Raw genomic sequence first — 15,792 nt, forward strand, 5'->3', positions numbered from 1 at the left:
TAAAGAAAGGATTTTTCTTTTTTTTTTGTATAATCGTGGTTAACAATTTTTACAAACTTGGTGCAGGTTTTTGTTTTGTGGTGTCTGTTTTTTCTCCTTTCTTAGCTGGGCGAAAGGGGCATTGTCTTCCGGGCGTTTTGTCCTGCCTGTGTAAGTTTTGATCTGTTGCCTTTCCGTCCAGGTCCAGGCTATGCAAGAATTTTGCTGTTGCTATTGTCAAGGATGTAGAATCCCCGCTCATCATTTGATTCCACCAGACTTCGTCGGTTGTTGTCCGATGTTTTAGTCTGTGGGATCGAAGATAGGCTGTTCATAAATTGTCTGTTACTGGGCAGAGCAGAAGAAGGTGAAGCACTGTCTCGATGCTTTGTGTTGCTGGACAGTAGCGACAGATGTTGTTTTCGGATTGCTTTCGGAAGTACAAGACTTTGTTTGTCTTTAGGACGTTCAGACGTGCTCTTAAAAAGATGGTTCGTAGATGTTCCTCGTCTAAAGGAAGGATCTTCTTTTCCCATGCCCTAACTCAGGGAAAGTGTGCAGTAAAATAAGCAGAGAAAAAACAATGTGAAAGGATGTGACAAGGCATAAAAGAAACCAGCTCACAGTTATTGCAGCATACATGGAGTAGAAACAGAGAACATATACCCCATCAGACTTTTTAGGCCTACAACAGCATTCGCCCTGCTCCACCTTACACCAAGCCACATAGATGTGGATGAGGTAGTAACACAAGCTTCTTCACTAAGATGCACTCCTCTAACCTGATGTGCCTCTAAAGACAATAAAGGACACAGAGTTGGAAATATACATTAAGTGAACACCAGTTCTTTCTCTTTTCTTTGATAAAATGTCACATGACAGTTTTGCCCTGGTCCACAAACAGCATTCCAAATAACCCCTCTGTGTGTGTTAAATTGCAGGCACTGCTCTCAAGCAAGGAAACATCTTGTGGTCAAAATAGCACACACAAATACCAGCAGGTGGTGACCCTTCCCCGGAGTTCAGGCTAAGGATAGAAAAATAACACATGCTGAGCCTCCCCCTGCATGTCTATTTGTATTTCACTATAATTACTCACTGAAGTTTCATTCACCCTATCACTGAAGATATCTTTCAAGGACCCTGTTTTATTTACATATTATGCTAATGCAGCTGAGAAAATAGTATTTAAGGGATAAACATTGAAAGTAAGGTGGAGAGCTCTAGCAAAACAACTGTTGTCACCTCTCTCCGCTCGAGTGTTTTGTTGATGCTAAATAAATGTAACCATGTGACTGTTATTCTGTGAAGGTGTCTCATTCTTGTTTATCTTGCAGGTCGGAGAACCTTTAGGAAGGGGATTTACAGCCTTACTCCAATGTGTACCTTTTGACAGATGGCACCCTGCAGATGGGACCTCGTCAGTAGTAAATCCAGATGGACTGTGTACCATGGTTGAGAAAAGGCAACATATGATGAATGACCATGGAAGTGCACTGCACTATTTGGACTGTGTTTTCCTGCAGCCATGGACTAAGTCAAACTTTATCAGATTTACTGACATGTTTATTTGCCCTGAGGTCCTCGCCTGGAATAGCATTTTTGCTTCAGAGACAACAGCACAGACTGAACTAAGTGAGTGGAAGATTGACAGAATAACCAGTGAGATTGATGCTGATTGAAAACATTGTTTGAATACATGCTATATATTTCTTTAGTATTGAAATATTTGGGGACCACTGCTTTAAGTGAACCTAGACATATTGCAACCTTGTAATTACAGGTGAATTAATGCTCTTGAAACATAGGGAATGCAAGCACCAAATGTTGTGGGTGTAGAAAACGTTGAAATAAACTTGAACAGCATGTTCCGTATCCCACAGAAGGGTCACCGGGATGGGGAATAATTGTGTGGTGTTATTTATGAAGGAATGGCACCGATACACTGCTGACAATTCCAATTTACAAATTCCAGAGCTTGGGACTTTTGATTTTAAAAAATGAGGGTTACTCCAGAAAAGGTTGTCAGCAAAGGGACTAAAGGAAATTAGATCACTTCAGTTTCTCCAACCATAGTATGCCCCAAAGATATTGTAGGACCAACAAAGTGCCACACTATAATCTGAGACCAAGAAAACTTTAATGAAATTGCTAAATAACAAACTGATTATTTGGGAACACTCTCAGGAGAGAGGAGCTACCCCAGTGGTCAAGACTGTCGTCTTTAAAGGACTACCTGTTGGCAAGGTATTTTTAACACTCCAAAAATATATGTGCCGCCTCCACGAACATACTGACCATGCCTCTCAATTATTTTCCTCATGACAAAAGACAATTGCCCTTCAAATATCAAGTATCATGCATTAACAGGAAATGGTATCATTCAAGATTGTGCTTTCTGTTTTTATATTTTTGGATCCTGCTTGTACTATTTGCCGTTTTATTTGTATTATGGGGTATGTATTGGCCCCTTTCAATAAAATCTACACCTCTACCCTTTCCTAATGTTACGATGGCAACTTTACCTCCTGATCAGTATTATCATTGCAAATTAATGAGAAGAAATGTGTTTGTTACCCTTACGCATAATACACAAAAGATGGTTCAACTCAGCAATTGCTATGTATGCTCACAGTTTCTTGTCTTTGTAGAGGAAGGGCTCCCACTGCAACAGATTCTGATCCCATTCGTTGCTTCATGTTATGCTTTACATGTGGCTATATTACGTATAGAAAGTATTACTATATTTAAAGGAGTAGCCCAGGGAATAGCTAATATCTGCTTGCCTCCTGTTCTTCCTCCTCCTCTTTGTATGCTCATTTACAACAGCAGCTGCTGCACAAAGTAGCCTGTGAATTTCTTGTTCTCCACAATGCTACTTTCCCTTTGTCAGATGTGTTTACTACTTTTTCCTCCCGGGCTGCCTTTGTGACTGTGGCAGCGCCAGATCTACCTGCCACACAGCTATTGGATAATAGCCCTCATTGATTTTCTATCCCTTAAATGCATCTCCAGTCCTCCAACATAACAGGGATTGTTTGTATTGAGCATAGTGGTTCTAAATTCCTAGCATATAATGCTGACTGCAACATGACACTCACCAATCCGAGAGGTGACACTGATGTTCCCTTTTATGTGTGCAACTGTGTATTTCATTTGTGGGCTTAACACTTACACTTGGCTACCTCCACATTGGAGTGGCCATTGCCATGTAGGATTCATATTTCCATCTGTATCTATTAGACCCTCTGTTGTTCACAACCCAGGCAACACAGAACTGTTACTCAGGACGATACTGGTGCACAGGTAATTGGCAATCTCATTAAAGCAATCACCCCCTGGTCTGGCCCTGCCCTAAACTCTAGGGATATCTGTCACCTGGCTAGATTGTTAGAAGCAACTATTAATCACACCACTGAAATATTGAGTAATATCACTGTAGAATTACATGCAGTAATCCTCGGGCCCTTCAAAATAGGTTGGTTTTAGAAATGATACTTGCAGAAAAGGGTGGCCTATGCAAAATCCCAGGGGCAGATTGCTTTGTCTATGTGCTTGATACCTCCACTTCGTTTCGTGAAGCAATAAAGAAGCTGCATGATATTGCCAACTAAGCCCACGTGCCCACTGGCACATGGAATATGACCAGCTCCTTTAGGTCCATCATCAGCTCTTTTAGCTGGCAAATTGGTGCTTTCCTAATGATAGTGTTCTTATTCTTCTTAGGGGCTTGTTTTCTTCTACAATGTCTAACCTCCTGTTTCATCTGTATCGGTTAGTAATGCATTGATAAGGCAAGTTGTAGCAATACAAGAAATAATGTCCATTTACATTCACATTAGTACCAACCCTCCTTTCTCTTCCCAACCTGTATATCAGAACACGTGTTTATAAGATACCACTAATATTTATTTTATTTTGGATTTATTGTGCATTTGTTAGGTGCCTATACAACCCAATAGTGTTTCCAGCCACCACAAGGCAAAAAGGGAAGGGAACAGGGTAGTAACAAACCATAGTAAAAACAGTAAGCAATCAAATAATAGCAGTCCTACTAGGCCCTGTGGTATTCAGACAAGCAAATGTAGGGGAGATGGAAGGGAGGGTGGGGAGAGGTGGAGAGGTAAGAGGTAGTGCAAGTGCTAGAGCGTGCCCAGGAGGGGAAGTGCCAAGGGGTGCTGGGGAGGGGACCACTGGCTATGTGCAGGGGTGGGATGTCCCAGGAGGGGCACCTCTGTCCGGGAGGGGACCAGAGCGAAGTGCTGTAGGTGGTGGTGTTGACTGGGCAGAGGGCCTGGTAACCTGTGAGACTCATGAGGACCAGGCCACCAGTCTCTGCAGAAGTGGGGTGATTAGTAGGGGAGGGTGAAAGGAAAGGAGGTAGAGAAAAGACAAGTTTTGAGCAGTTTCCAGAACTTAAGGAGGTCTGGCTCAAGTCTGAGGGAAGCAGGGAGGCTGTTCCAGAGAGAGGGGCCAGCTGAGGAAAGATATCTGCCCTCCACTCTCTGCTTGGATAAGTGTTTGATCAGAATAGAGTTTGAGCTAGAAGAGCAGAGGGCTCGAGCAGGGAAGTATTTGGGGAGAGAGAGTTGGAGATAGTGGGGTCCCAGGCCCCAGAAAGACTTGTGGATTATGCAGAGGGTATTGAATGTTATCCTTGCAGACACCAGGAACGAGTGGAGTGATTTTAGGGATGGAGAGATGCAGTCCCTGGACTGAAGGCCAAGTTTACGTCTTGCGGCCCTATTCTGGATTAGTTGAAGGGGCAAAGGGAAAAAGTGGCAGATAGCGCAAGAGGTTGTGTAGTAGTCCAGCAAGGAGAGGACTAAAGCTCTGGAGATATTGAGCTTCTGGGTAAGGGTGAGGAAAAGGAAGAATGCCTCTAAGGAGTTGTAAAGACTTGAGGGAGGTGTCTGTACTCCTGCTCTCTATACGGTAGAGGAGACTCACAGAGGACCCTATCCAAGATTCTCTATTACGGTAGCTATGGACAAGCAATCAAGGCTTAAGTTCTCAGGAGGTGATGTGGGTTGGTTCTTAAGTACAGTGTAGTCTCCAAGCACTCACAAAGGAATGTCCACACACTATGTTAGTGAAAACACAGTCTTTTTATAAATACGGTTCATGTTATTGACAGAGTACAAAGGGTGTTATTGTAATTGTGTACAATTACAATAACACACTTTGTACTCTGGCAATACTATAATGGCAAATATATACAGGTCTATGTGGTACCACTCTTAATTATCGATTCCTTTAAAATGCGACCGTGGCTATCAGGCCCAAATAGCATACGAATCGGATGGTAAAATGAATCAATGATAGACCACAGAAAGAATGCAAGTTAAATCGAGCAATGGCACAATACTGACACGGAATGCATATTCATCACACACTTCATTCACCCAGGTCCCACCCCATGGGCGTACCCACAACATACAGTCATAGGAAGGCTCCAGCCAGTCTCGTCTGGGCTTCCCCACAACACCATATATGGAACTTCCACCCAACCTCCAGTCAGGGGGAAGGGACAGAGTCAGGGCTTCCTGGGACTTCAGGAAAAGTAATGTAACAGGCGATGGAAAGCAAGAGGCCACAGGTGCCATCTTGTTTCCTATCAAGAATCCACTGATTCCAATGATGGGGCCTGGGCATCCCAAAATGTAGGATGTGCAGGGCACCTGTCAATTCAGCACGGAGCTGCGACCAGTCGTATCCTGCTCTGTGGGTCACACACAGGTGCCCAAAAACATACAGTAGCAGTACAGGGTCGTACTCCCACCCATGGGGGCCATAAGGGTATCGCAAGGGTCTGTTCACCAAACCAAAAAGAGGAAGAGCCGCACCGCCAGGAGTCCCACATGAACTCCTGCATGGAAAACAAGACAGAACATACATGATAAAGCAATAAAGGACAAGGATACAGAGGTCCTGTCCCTCCAATGCATTTCCAGCATCACAGGAGGTGAAGCTGAGAGTGGGCCTTCTTGGCAAGGTCCAGGATGTGAGGTGTGAAAGAGGGGGAGGAGTTCAAGAATACTGTGAGATTTTTCACTTCACTTGAAGGTGAGGGTAGAGGACCCAAAGAGGGCGGCCAGAGGACAGGAGGGCAACAGGGTGCAGGTTTCCCAATAAGAAGGATCTCAGTTCTGCTGGCATTGAGCCAGAGGTCATTGGCAGCACACCATTCCTGAATAGCAGTCAGATGATCGGGAATGAGGGATGGGGTGGATTAGGAAGTGGTAGAGGGAAGTTCGAAGGAAAGTTGAGTGTCATCAGCATAGCACTGGAAGTGAGGAGAGAAGGAGGAGATAAAGTGGGCAAGAGGGGTGAGGTAGATAAGCCAATGCGACAGTATAGAGTAGAACTGATATAGTAGAACTGATGTTCAAAGGGCCGAGATATGCATTAAATGAACACCAGTTCTTTCTCTTTTCTTTGATAAAATGTCACACAACAGTTTTGACGTGTTCCACAAACAGTATTAATTGACCTCTCTGTTTGTTAATTTGGAGGCACTGCTCTCAAGCTAGGAAAGGTTTTGCAATCACAATAGCACATACAAATACCAGCAGGTGGTGACCCTTCCCCTGAGCTCAGGCTAAGAATAGAAAAAGAACACCTGTTGAGCCTCCCCCTGGATGTCTATTTGTATTTCACTATAATAACTCACTGAACCTTCGTTCAACCTGTCAGTGAAGTTACCTTTCAAGGTTCCTGTTTTATTTACGTATCATGCTAGCACAGCTGAGAAAATAGTATTTAAGGGCTAAGCATTGCAAGTAAGGCAGAAGCCCTATCAAAACAACTGTCATGCAAGTGTTTTGTTGATGCTAAATAAATGTAACTATGTGACTGTTATTCCGTGAAGGTGCCTCATTTTTGTTTATCTTCCAAGTGGGAGAACCTTTAGGGAGTGGGCTCACAGCCATACTTAAATGTGCACCTTTTTGCAACAGAAGGTCATATATTTGCCTCTGGGTACACCACTCACCAATGTCGATCCATAACCAGATACCTGTGAAGACATGCCTCCAATTCTGAACACTGACTCTTATCAGAGAAACCAGGCTCACACATCAACATTAAATAATGACAGAAACTAACAGCTTTATTGTGTGTTCCAAAACTAGAAACATAACATCCTACACATACGGAAAACACTGCATGCACTAACTTAACCTGCTCTCCTGACTCATCACCTTTATAGGCCAATGGGCACCTGACAGAACCAAAACCTAAGAACGTTCTGAAAAACATGACTAGACCTTCCAGTAGACAAATCCTACTTCCCACAAGCACAATAATATCCCTTTATCAGTGCTTAGTCCTACCTCAATGTCCACTTCCTGTCTCCATGTCACGTGCCAGCTTACAGTCTCTCGCTTCCCGCCTAAATTGTCATCTAATTTTAAATGCTAATCAGGACATTGATTTCTTCATCTAGCTCATTGGCTTTATACAAGGTATCTTCAGACAACACAGCAGGATAGAAAACTAAAACTTCCCGGGGTCCGGGGACAGCAATATGCATTGAGCACCCAGTTTCCCTACGCCGACAACATCTTATTAGAAAATCTGCCAAAAGTACAGAGAATATTATTAAACTAAAGGTGGTCCTTAACATTGCTTTTTGTTACTCTGGTTGAGAAAACATACTACATCGTGGGAGGTGAAGAAGGTGGTATAACAATGTTCTGTCTGAAATGCTTGTTCCTCTTATATAATAACTTTCAGTAAATGCAATTCTCTTTTTAAATCTATAATTCTTTCAACCGGCAGAAACAATTCACTAATATTATAAAACCTTTGAGGGACTAAAGCGATCCAGTTCTGCACACATTCTGAATGTAGACATTATGTACCCTGTACTGTTTTTAGGGAGAAATGAATAGCTTCAGAAGACAACAAACCATTTCTGTACAACTCTGATTGGGTTGAAAGAAAACAGTAAATCTATAAACGTATCCAGTTCGTGACTAATAGGACCGGACCTCTTGCGAGCTTGCTAAGACATTGCAGCTGTGGAGTCTGACAGGGCCACAGTAAAAGATTTCATTTTCACTTCGTATATTTCACAATGAGCTATCCAGTCCCTACTACATTCATACCAATGGTATAACCTGGTACATTGGTGCACACACGCTAGTGACTGGGCCCTTACTTTGGAAGGTGCACAGCAGTCCACAACAACCCCAGCCGCTATACCGACACATCTTCCCCCATGGCCAATGATCTTCTGAGATGGTGGAATCATCACCATGTTCCCGGGGCTAGGTGTGAGATCACACATCTTCTCTGAAGTTCACCAGCAGACTGTTCTGAAAATCTAGTAACTCTACACTCCTGAAATCCAGTGCATTTCCAGAGTCTGCGATGCTGCAAATGAGTTGTGTCAGATTGTCTCTGGTAGCTGAGTTCAGGGTGGATATAACATGCAATTCATCCATGTCACCCTCTGTGTTCACTTGCTCTGCCCCAGTAATACGCCTTGTTGTACATTTGGGAAGACCTAAACAGTCAATAAGAGACTGGTTCTGATAAACACTCCACCCGGCAATGGCTTTATTTACCCCATTGCACACTTTATCACAACCATCCCTCTTACCCATTCTGGGCATTATTACTTGATGCTTTTGAATCATCCTGATTGCTGCTCCCCTTGAGTAATTGCGAAATTGGGATGTTACATGAAAGGCAGACACATGCAGAGAAAAGGAGACTGCACCTACCATAGGATTTACATGTATGATAGAACAGGCATAGTCCATTGCATCAACCTAATGATGACCGAACAAAGACAATTCAGTAATACACAACCAATTTGTTTGTTTTACATATTTTTGAATTCATGTAGTTTACGATATAGCAATGACAATCACTGTATGGATTAATTTCATTACCACTCTTAATTTCTTCCCTACCTGAATCGCATATTATTACAGTTGTTGCCACCATGTGCAGCCCCTTACAGCACCTTATTTGCTTGTTTCTCATGATGCTACCGGAAAATAGGATCATGTCCCACTCATATACCTTTCCTTTTCTGTTTTCATACCATTGTAGCTGCCTCTGTTTCTGCTGCCCACCATCTGTAAAATACAGATTAGAAAGACAATAGCTAAGTAAATTAGACAGATGTGAAGTATTTGGACTGCTTTCTTCATCAGGGATGATTGGGGCAGTTTCCGGGACAATCACGGTTCAAGCCCAGTTAGCAGGGGTTGGTGTCACTGTCATAGTGCCTCATTACAACCTTGGCGGAGGACCATGGTGCTATTAGCACCATGGTCCATGCCGCTAAGGTTGCAATTCCGCCATGGTGGATGGCGGAATAACCGCCCCATTCCAAGGTGAGTGGGGCTGTAATTCCCCATTCACCAATGGCCCCTTCCCCATTCCCATTTTTGCCCCATAGGGCATAATGGGAATGGGGAAAGGCGATAATTACGGCACCGTAAATTACGGTGCCGTAATTATCGCCAAGGTCCCTTTGCGGCATGGCTTTTAACGCCTGCAAAAAGCAGGCGTTAAACAGCCATCCCGCAAAGGGAACCTTGTAATCAGGCGTTAAGGGTCGGCGCCGTTTACGGCGCCGTAAACCGGTTAACGCCTGAGCCGGAATGAGGCCCTAATACTCTCGGCCCCAGCACTTTTAAATAATCAGTGTCCAACAGCCAATTGGAGAGGGCATGACAGGGCGAAAAACACTTAACCTGGATGACATTCATCTGGCTTTGGCAAAGTGAAGAAGCATATCCAACCACAGTCCCAGGACCCACCAGATCGCAGGTGCCAACCTTCCTGGTCATTACATATCTACCCTTATACCAGGGGCTTCCAGTGGTTTTCCATTTGGATCCTCTGTTCACCTGCCCCTTCTACGCATATCCACCTCTAAACCCGCTCTTTCCATTGAGGGTCCCTGCCACTGCAAATTCTGTAATTGCACCACCATAATCGTGTTCTCAATATGTTCTTTCTTTTGTTACTAACATGCTGCACAGTGGTTCACAACTGTACCCAATTCAAATAGGGCGTATTCTGCATCCCACACACATTTTTTCAATTGGGCTTGAAGCTTAGGTTGCAGCCCAGAGACAAAAGAGTTACCTATTACCACTTGAGCTGTTCTGTTTAGTTTTGTGAGACCTGACAGCTGTGTAAACACTACTTTCAATTAATCTAAGTGATAAGCTGGGAATCCTTCCTTGCTTTGGTGGCAGTTACATATTTCCCCATGGGACGCACCTCTGGGATTGCAGCTATGATTCTATGATGTGCTTGATGTAATACATCTACTACTCTGTGATCTTGTTCTGGCCATTGTGCTTCTAAAGTAAGTCTCTTTGGCAAGAGCTGGGAGATGCCTGGTACATGAGCTTGTCCATGTCAGTCAAGGCAGGATTGTGGCACTGTATAACCAATTTGAGTTCCTAGATACAATGCTGAGGCTCCTCACAAGTGTTCAGGAAATCTTTACCAGAATTCTCTAATCACCTGGAGGCCATGGAGCACATGGACCGTTATTCATTGATTACAATCCCCATCAGCTCGTGGCAGTTCAGGGACATGCCCAAGGGGTGCCTGAAAAGTCCCACTGTCCCATCCATAATGAGTACTACCCCAAGCCTGAGATGCAGATAAAGGGGAAGCTACAGGTGTTTGTGTCTACATAGGTCATGTGACCCCTCCAGGCGCTGGGGCACAGGTCATGTGTGCTCACCACGGGATGGTGCACTACTAGCCCTGCTTGGGGTTGGGATTGCAGAGTAGCAGTTGCAACAAACACGAGGCACTCGACAGTCAGAACGACCACTTGTGTCCCCTGAGGTGCTTGCATCCCTCCATTAGTGAAAACATCAATTAGTTCATCCTGTTTCACATCCACAATCTACAGACCAAGCAATGTATAAGTCTGGCCCTTCTCGTCGCTCCCAATTCCTCAACTGTATCACACAGTTTTTCATTTGTATCTTTAGGGGCCCTTATTGTAGATGTATTCTGTCACTCCAAAACTTTCTCAAACCATGTGGACTATGTCCCCATTGTTTTAGACCTATTTTCCCTTTCTTCAATACTAATATGCATTTTAATATAGTTAAACGTTCAAAATGGAAGGTTCCTTGAAGCAGAAATTGGGTGTCTAATCTCCCGTGTGAAATGATGCAGGGCTCTAATGTACTTGCACATGGCACTGTTATAATTAGTGATATAAGCACCTGCCTTGATTGACACATGGCCATGACTGTCCCTTTGTTTAGCATCACTCTTTCTGAAATCACTCACTCATGTTCCACGCATACTGTGTCTCCACTTTCTGTGTGATCCTGAGAGGGAAGGCGATCAAATACAGAGACATCACTGAGTTGTATTGAAAGGGGTTGGGTTGCTCACTCTATACACACTCGTTCTGCCCCTTACAGTGGGCTACCCTGATCCATTGCCACTGCATGAGATCTATTAACATTATATACCAAAACACTTTGTAAGAGGGTCTCTGGACCCCTTACCAGACCACAAAAAAATACCATACAAGACTAGATAACAAGTAATTTGCCAGCCCATTATTAGAACATAACACATATATCAGAACCAATATCATTCCAATTAGCCAAGTTACCACAATTACCAGACCAATATATCCAACCCAAAATCTTAAATCAATACTAACATAACCCTGAAACATGAAAGCTTCATTTTTTGTCATAGAGAAAACCCCTGGGTCCTTTTAGGGGCTTTGTGAGTGTATCACTTATAGTCAGCCTCCTCACGACTTGTACACCTGAATTGTTTTTAGTAGAACTCTCTACCTCTTGCTTTTGGGCACAATGCATTTGAGAGGATGCATCCAAAAGATCGTCCGTGGCCCCACATTGTATGAGACGTCCAAGTATAGAATTGTCTGAAAAACCAGGCTCACACATACATCTCGAGATGACCTTGGCCCAGATGCATGCTCAATAGCCCTTTTCCAGTCCTACTCTCCATGCATGTCCAAATGTTTGCTGTAAAAAAAAAGCAATGGCAAGCACACTCTAATAGTGCATCTGAACCCTGTAAAGTCTGCTAGAAGAAAAAAAAGGCCTAAGGGATTCGCTAACAAGATGTTCCTTGGGGGTATGGCCTTAAGGTCATTGTTTATCTGTTTTTTATTTATTGAATCACTTTATTTATTCATTGTTATTCATTTTGCTTTACTTTTCTCCTACACCCTCCCTCACAACTATTATATAAGAAGTACTGAGCCAACCATCTTGATGAGAAAATTGCCCATATCTTCAAAGGTCACCGCCAAAAGGTGACCAAAGAGTAAGGACTCTATGATCGCTGCAAAGTCCACTACCCTAAAATACATTTTCCAAAGGACATTCACTAAAACATTTATATCAGGAGAGTGAAAATGGCTGGTGAGCTCGGAGGTCAGACTTCAAGTCATTCGTTCAAAATTTCAGGAGCTGCTGGCCACATGACCCCCATGTTGTACTCTCAAAAGGGGAAAACATGTCATGCCTTCTTTTTAATTAATAGTGTAAGGACAAACTACACCATAATTAATAAGGAGTGTGGGGAGAGGTTTGAGAGGAAGTGTTTCCTTGATGAGTTCATGATTAATGCCAATTCATATTGCAAACTGCCCATTGCCATTAATGAGTAAAGCAGAGATTGAATTCAAAGCAGATTTGCACCTGTAAAGATACATGTGTTAGAAAAAGGAGGAAACGTTCTTGGATGAGCAGAACAGAGAATGTTGAGTTATATCATCAGACCAGGTTGTAGAAATGGAGGAAAAGTGCATTAGCGAAGTTAGTGATGATTAAGATATGCAATGGAGGGATATTGATTAGGTTCTGGCTATGTTAGGTCATTCTTAGAGTTTCCACACAAAACGGTGTTCAATAAATGAGACATACCCATGGTGTTAGGCGATCATAATATCAGTTTGGCTGTGAGGGAACATGTTTCCTAGTAATTTGAACAGCTCCAGAAAGAAGGCAGCCTAATGAGGCCTTTGAGAGGGCATCACTGGTTGTGGTAATGTGCAAGGCCAACACTATTGCTAGGTTATGTATTCATTTGAGATGACTCTTCTCAAGAACTCAGCATTTTTGCACATGTATCGGTGAAGGCATTATCTTGCATTGATCATGTGGCTGCCTACATCCACTGCTGTTACATTTCCATTAATGGCATCTTACTCCATGTATTACACCAATTATATTTTTTTACTGATTTAAGAGGTTGCCTTTTGGACTTATCTGTTGCCCGGAAGTTTTCGAAAAACTGTGAATCACTTGTTTGGCTGAGAGCTTGATGATATACCTCATACACCTGGTACTATTTTTCAACCAAGATGGCACCCTGAATTGTGAGCACGTAACTTGATTTAAGGTGTCTTGCCCAACATTTATTTTCATAAACCCTTCACAATAAATCCCCATATATTATATACATTAAAACATTCCATTAAGAGATATACCATTAACCTTAAGATAAGTAACGCTGTCATTTACAACACAGATATGTAAAAAAGGAAAGACAAAACAAAAAAGCCAAATTTCCACCATTGAAATACAATGAGTGATTCTAGGTATCTCCTAAAATAAGATGAATTACTCTGATGAGCAAGATCGTCAGAGAAGTATGATAGCAAGCAGATAAACAACTGTAGAAATAATCAGTTGACAAAATATTGATCGATCCTACAAAGGTACTGGAATGCAGAGGTTGAACATTTAACGTGGCTGTGCAATTTGTAAACAGGTGTTTCCAAGATTCATCTTGCCCCATGCTTTTCCAAAATCTGTAGGTTCGGAGATGAACAGATGGACCAGCTCGACAAGTTAAAATGTCCCCCGTAAGCAGCGTATTAAATCTAAATCTTAGGAATAGATTTCAAAAGCAGGTAGAAGGAAGCCTTAACAAATACTGTGGTAAGGTTCCTAATCTTTTGTATTCTATGCCATGTTCTTTATATCATTTATAATCAGAAATGTTCTTTAGTATCCTGTCCCATTCCCAGAGTTTTTTGTTTCTTTTATCATGACAGGGTTATCAATGAGTACATCCACATCATTATTCAGGTGTTAATTCACATTTGTCAGACAATTTGGCATTTTAAAATCTCTTGCACACAATGTTGTAATACCTCAAACATTGAGTCCTTCAATGGAAGAATAATTTTTCAATATAGACATAACATATTCTGATGAACACACACCCGAAGGGAATTTATACCTAGTTCATACCTAATAATAGATAAAGGGACTGAATTTGATAGTGAAAGCCCCTTCCTCCAAACAAGACCCTCAAGTCTTGATAAGTAGGATCAATCGGCCAGATGCCATAATTCTAGCCTAAATGTGATGCTGAGGAGTATTTAAGCAAAGGTAAATGTGAAAATTAGCAGAATCTAAATTGCAGCCTTAGTAATTGGGAAGCGAATAGTATGACTTGTTTTGTTTAACAAAGGTTGTAGTTAAGAGCTGCTAGGTTTACATTTGTGAACTCAAATATTCAAATTGCTTTACTTTTCCTATGTGCTTCCCGCGAATAGGCCATTTGAAATGCATATGCTTTCTTGAACTCCTGAATTGAATTATCTTTGTTTTGTCTATATTTAATACTAGGTCATTAACTGATAGTTATGCTTAGAAATAATGTAGGGCTCAGGGAAGATCCATAGGGGTTAAATCAAACTGCTAAATACCATCAGTGCAAACTATAAATAGACTATCATGGATCCCAAGTTTAGGAGGAAACTATAGAGGTTAATGAGGCAGAGAGAAAGCACACATCCCTCTCCCATACCTCATATTGAAGGGATCTTTTCTGTGAAAATCCCATGACTATCCAAACTAATTCTGATGGCTAAATTGTCATGAAGTTGTATGATCATGTCTAAAATCCCTGATGGGAGATCCCAGGCTGCTAGGTTATTCCATAGCCTAGTGTGATTTACAAAATTGAAGGCAGAAAGATCTACAGTGACCACAAAGAAATTAGAGGCATTCTTCTGCCAGGCCTTATGTTGAAATCATGGTAACATATAACAATTAAACTGTGTACCTACTACTTTCCTAAACCCTGTTTGGAATTTCTCAATTCTTTCTGTGGATTCGGCCCATGCTTCAAGTTCGCACAATATTAGTGATATAAAAACATGCTGCTTGGTCTCATAATGGATGTGGGCAATAGTTATAGAGATAGAGAAAGAGACTTTTTCATGTTTTAAAAGCAGGCACAGCATACACTATGTACCAAGAAGGAGGGAATTTCCTAGTAAAAAGGATGTTATCAAATAAAATACAAAGGATCTCAGGCCATGAAAAGTAATCGTCTACATTACACAGTTATAAATACCATCTGATTTTAATGAATTAAGCATAGTTTAACTTGGTTGTAGTACTGTACTGTATTGTTTTATACCTGAGGAATGTCCAGCATAAGAGCAGTTAGGCCAGAAACATGTTGGATTCAATGCAGAAATATATATGAATAATACATCTGTAATTATGAAATTGTGTACATTACTAAAACTTGGTGCAGCAGTTTTAGAAACCAAAATTGCAATCATTGGTTTTGTCGCATAATCCAACTATTTGTATATATTATTGTTTGGATGTTGTAATGTATATAGTTTCCTTTGCAGAATTATGTGTTCTACATGTGCTTCAAAAACATAGGTAATGCGTTTTTATTTGTTCAAATTAAATGCTCATGAAGGAAGATTTGCCCATTTGTTCTCATTGTAGTTTTCGACTTATGAAACATTAATGCCCTGTTTTTAGTCTTTTTCCTTTTATTATATGT

The 15,792-nt window shown here is 41.8% G+C and overlaps 1 long non-coding RNA gene across 1 annotated transcript in view; it reads right to left on the bottom strand.

The window, feature by feature from the left end:
* LOC138473700 (uncharacterized) overlaps nucleotides 1–9,071 on the bottom strand; it is a 106,163-nt gene extending 97,092 nt beyond the window's left edge. The window contains exon 1 of the long non-coding RNA XR_011268863.1: nucleotides 8,904–9,071. This is a non-coding gene — a long non-coding RNA (uncharacterized lncRNA). The remainder of the gene's footprint in view (nucleotides 1–8,903) is intronic.
* Nucleotides 9,072–15,792: the final 6,721 nt, after the last annotated feature.

This window comes from Ambystoma mexicanum, chromosome 8, assembly GCF_040938575.1.
Source record: "Ambystoma mexicanum isolate Mex_15411 chromosome 8, UKY_AmexF1_1, whole genome shotgun sequence".
NCBI classification, from domain to species: domain Eukaryota; kingdom Metazoa; phylum Chordata; class Amphibia; order Caudata; family Ambystomatidae; genus Ambystoma; species Ambystoma mexicanum.